Raw genomic sequence first — 4,758 nt, 5'->3', positions numbered from 1 at the left:
AGGCATGGAGGAGCTCAGCTATGAGGAAAGATTAGCTGACCTGAATTTGTTCTCTCTGGAGAAGAGGCGATTAAGGGGGGACATGATCACCATGTATAAATACATAAATGGTCCATATAAAGAGCTTGGTGCCAAATTATTCACGTTAAGGTCACTGCAAAGGACAAGGGGGCATTCTTTGGGTAATTGTGGGCATAGTGTTCTGTTTAGGCTTTTCTTCTTTTTTTTGTTCCCTCTGTGTCTCTATAGGTTGAACCTCACTAACTATGTAACTATATAATGGGTTATTATAAACAGTGAATTTAATCTGCAGATTTTACAGACAAATTACTGCGATCTCTTACGTTTACCAGACACAGAGAAAGTGTGAAAGTTTTGATCTGGAGATGCAGTCTCTGTAGGCACCATTCCTAGTGAATGATGTAATCACTTGAAACCTGTAATTTATTTTTATTGAATGACTTACCTGGTAGCCAAACTGATTGCATGGAAATCCCAGGACAACAAGCCGCCGCGGATATTTGTTCTGCAGCTCATTAAGCTGCGTGTAATCCTTGACGGTTGTATCTCAAAGTGAGGCAACATTTGCTATCAAAACAACTCTTCCCCTAAACACATTGAAATCTACCTTTTCCCCTTCAAGATTTCTGGCATGCAGGTCATAGAAGGATTTAGCTATGTAAGCCATTGTTCGCTATAGCCACACTGGCAGAATGTCTAGAAAGAAGGCTTGCTTGGGGCCTTTTATTTGGAGATCATGTGACCAGCTATCGCTGATGGTAATGTGTAATGTATACCTCACAGAAAGTGGATATCTAAGTGCTATTGATACCGCCAGAACATTTCAGAGATAAAGCTATTGTGTCAGGTCAGTCTATGACTGCTCTTCATAAAAGATGCAAAAGCCTGAACAGTGACACCACAATACATTGTAGGTTTCTGCTTCCAGCTTGCTAGTTATGTCTGCTTTGTTATTAAAATACCAAATGAAGAAAGCAGTATTTGGCATCTGTTAGATTTAGGCATTTTTACTATTTTTTATTACATAAATCCTGCACTACTGTCAGCATACACCTGGTTTTGGTAGGCTAATATACTACATAGTTGGCAAATCTGAGGGCTTGTTCCAGAGGCGTAACTAGAACCTTCAGAGCCTCGATGCAAAAAAACATGAAGGGCCGCCCCCCAACCCCCCACCGCCATGGCAACATGTGGTTAACAGGAAGCACGGGACCTCAGGCAGCCGCTTGTTTAAAAATTTACTGCTGGTGTTCTGTCAAGAATGCCGACCCAGTATCTGCACTTGCGCACAGACGGGATTAAGGAGGAAACCAGCATTTATTTACAAAGTATTAGTTTGTAATTGCTTATTGTGAAATAAATAAATGCTTGTTTCCTCGATAATACTAGTCTGTGCGCAAGCGCAGATGCTGAGGTAGGCAAATTGGACTACGTCGCCGTTCTCGACAGAACACCGGTATCTGCGTTTAGTATAGGGGGATTTTCAGGAGTATGAGTACTAGTGAAAATGCCCAGTATTGGCATTGGTGCATCCCTACTTATAATTATAAAGCATTGCTGGGACTTGTAGTCCTGCATAGTTGGTGCTATTCTGCATTGCTGTATAATCTTTATACAACAATGCAGAATACCATCAGCTATGCAGGACTACAAGTCCCAGCAATGCATGGGACTGCAGGTGACATGTATAATAATAATAATTTAAATAAATAAAACACATACGCTATTTTTTATTTTGGCAAATATTGGCCGCGGCATTTTATTGGTATAAATAAAGCTATTCTAATCTTTATTAACCATAACTTGAAATCAACCAACCATTAATTCGTTATAACCAACCAATTGCCCAGTTATTAAAACTCGAGCAATACATCACTTAAGGGTATAGTCCTCACCAGCCTGGCTTGCACTACCGCAAGCCCAGGCACCACCACCAGCCACGGCCATTTCAATACAACTCTGTAAATTTAAATTGAAAATATCCAAAGCCACATCCGAGAGATGTACCCTGTCCTGGCGATAAAATACCTTCCAAACCGCCCTCTAAATCTCTATGCCTAAAAGAAAACCCGCCTAAAAGCGGCATACATTTTTCCATCGCTTTGTTTAGGCGCTTACGAATTTTCTCGAAAGGGCGGCCTGCCACAGAAGATAGCCATACCAGTCGGGGTACTATCTCCGAGAAAATAAAGAAAGTATAGGGCAATGCCTTTTTTAAACTAGACAACTCCTCTTTCATTTTATATAATAAATCTAATGTTTTGACTTGACCTATATCGTTACCTCCTAAATGAATAATAATTATATCTGGTGTAGGCCAGCAATTCAATAAACTTGGCAAAACGAGCATTAACTTATTCCAATGCAGCTCTTTCTCATCCCGCTTCCCCGCTGGTAGAGATGCAACTGTTCTTTGGCCGTCCCGAATCCGGGTTCATCCGACACCAAAACCGGTCCGAGAGAAGCGTAGCTCCCCTAGTCCGGCACAGACATGCCTCCTAAGTTCGACCCCACCGAAATTAAAATAGTTGTCCTGAGATGCACCGGTGGTGAGGTACTAGCCACTTCGGCTCTGGCCCCCAAAATCGGACCTCTGGGTTTGTCTCCCAAAAAAGTTGGTGATGTCATTGCCAAGGCAACTAGTGACTGGAAGGGCTTGAGAATCACTGTGAAACTGACCATCCAGAACAGACAGGCCCAGATTGAGGTTGTGCCATCTGCCTCTGCTTTGATCATCAAGGCCTTGAAGGAGCCTCCACGTTACAGGAAGAAGCAGAAGAACATTAAACACAGCGGAGGCATCACTTTTGATGAAGTTGTCGCCATTGCTCGTCAAATGAGACATCGTTCCCTGGCCATAGAACTATCTGGAACCATCAAGGAGATCCTGGGCACATCTCAGTCCGTTGGCTGCAATATTGATGGCAGACCCGCACATGATGTAACAGTGGAGACATTGAATGCCCAGCGAACTAAACCTTTTGATGAACTTAAGTGTGGGAATATTTAATAAAAACAGTTTGCTGTAAAAAAAAAAAAGAAAAAACTTATTCCAATGCAAACCTCCAATCCCCTTCCAAAACACACAAAAACTGTCATTAGGCATACTTAAATTTTCTGAATAACTTCAATGAGCCGCTCTGTTCTGCGCCCAAAAGACAAATGAATGTCCAACGATCCACACTATAGTTCTCCTTCCTGTAATTAGAGAGACAGATTAGGGCGTACATAGATACTAAATTTGTTTGAACCCCATCTTCCAATTCTTTTAATTACTGATTCGTCAAGACCCAATTTTGCAGCTTCAGTTGCCGCCCCAATCCTAAAAGAATGGGATGAAAATTTGAAATCTTCTAAACCTAAATGTGATAAGCATCGTTTAAATGCATTATTGAATTGGAATTTTGCAAGTGGAGAACCATCTAAATGGATAAAAAATGTTCCATCAACCTTAGGTCTGGATGAAAGGTAATTATGTGCCATAACTTCTGGACAAATAAGAGGATCGCTGCAAGCTCCTAAACCTAATTGATCCATCTTGGACCTGGCAATTTTTATATGAACAGCAGATTCAACTAATAAAACATCATTAAACAAAAGACCTGACCTACTCCTTTTATTATGGGATACTAGCTCTGAAATGCAAAGAGCTGCAAAAAATGCTAATATAAATTCCGTATTGAACAATAAAGACTCATAAGCTGAATGGCAGATTCCAGAGGTCGCTCTGCAAATTTGCCTAAGGAGCTCCCCTGATATAGGACGCCTGGAGTCAGGATAGAAACTGCCCTTTTTGTAACCTTTTAAAACTCTTTGAACCGAAAAATAACTGCAACATGGGGGTAGGATAAATAACCTAAAGAAAAAAGAAATGCCAGATACCATTTTAGCCAAGTGCCAAGTTTCAGCTGTGTGTGTGGGAATGAAAGAGTACCATAATCAACTCCAGACTCTGAGATCACTTGCTGATGACCTGGAAGATCGACAGGTTAGGAACAATATCAAGATAAGAGGAATACCAGAGACAACGGGGTCAGAAGAGCTCTCAAGGTCAGTACAAGACATTTTCAATAAATTCCTGGATAACACAGAAATAGAATATATAGAGATGGACAGAGTGCACCGTATTCCAAATAAATATCGGACAGAGAAAGCACAGGCGCGAGATGTATTGTGCAGAGTGCATTTCTACAAACAAAGAGAGAGGATCTTAACTAAAGCCAGAGAGAAGGGATCCATAAATTATAGTGGCGCTGTAATCACTTTGTTTGCAGATTTATCATGGAGAACTCTGACCAAAAGGAGAGCTTTATGCCCACTGACCCAAGCGCTGAGAGCTGCAGGTATTGCTTATCAATGGGGTTTCCTATGTAATTTGCGGGCAAGGAGAAATGGACAGATGCATATTGTGCGCACAATAGAGTATGTACCGGGCTTTTCTAAAGTTTTGGGATTGCCAGCATTGCAAATGGAGGCCTGGCCAGATCCTCCGGCACCGGATTTGCCCCAGAGTGGGATCAATGGAAGTTGATACGGCCCAGAGGACCACAGAAAGACGGGGAAGGGCAAGGCGAATCTGGAGATAATTGAAAATAGATGTGAGAACCTGTGTGAACTGAACAGTATAAAAACTAAGATTTATGAAAAACAATCTCCAAATAGACACTGAGAGACTATCGCTGTATAAAAATAGAGATATATTTGGGGTAATCAAGACCAACTGGGGTATGGGAGAAT

General features: G+C 41.4%; 1 pseudogene; it reads left to right on the top strand.

Moving 5' to 3' along the window:
• Window positions 1-2,405: 2,405 nt before the first annotated feature.
• LOC108803042 lies at window positions 2,406-2,997 on the top strand (annotated as a pseudogene).
• The last annotated feature ends 1,761 nt before the right edge of the window (window positions 2,998-4,758 follow it).

Source organism: Nanorana parkeri, unplaced genomic scaffold, assembly GCF_000935625.1.
Source record: "Nanorana parkeri isolate BGI_ZX_2015 unplaced genomic scaffold, ASM93562v1 scaffold3327, whole genome shotgun sequence".
Lineage (NCBI taxonomy): Eukaryota > Metazoa > Chordata > Amphibia > Anura > Dicroglossidae > Nanorana > Nanorana parkeri.
The sequence above is the reverse complement of the archived record's forward strand: the minus strand, read 5'-3'. Positions and strand labels throughout refer to the sequence as shown.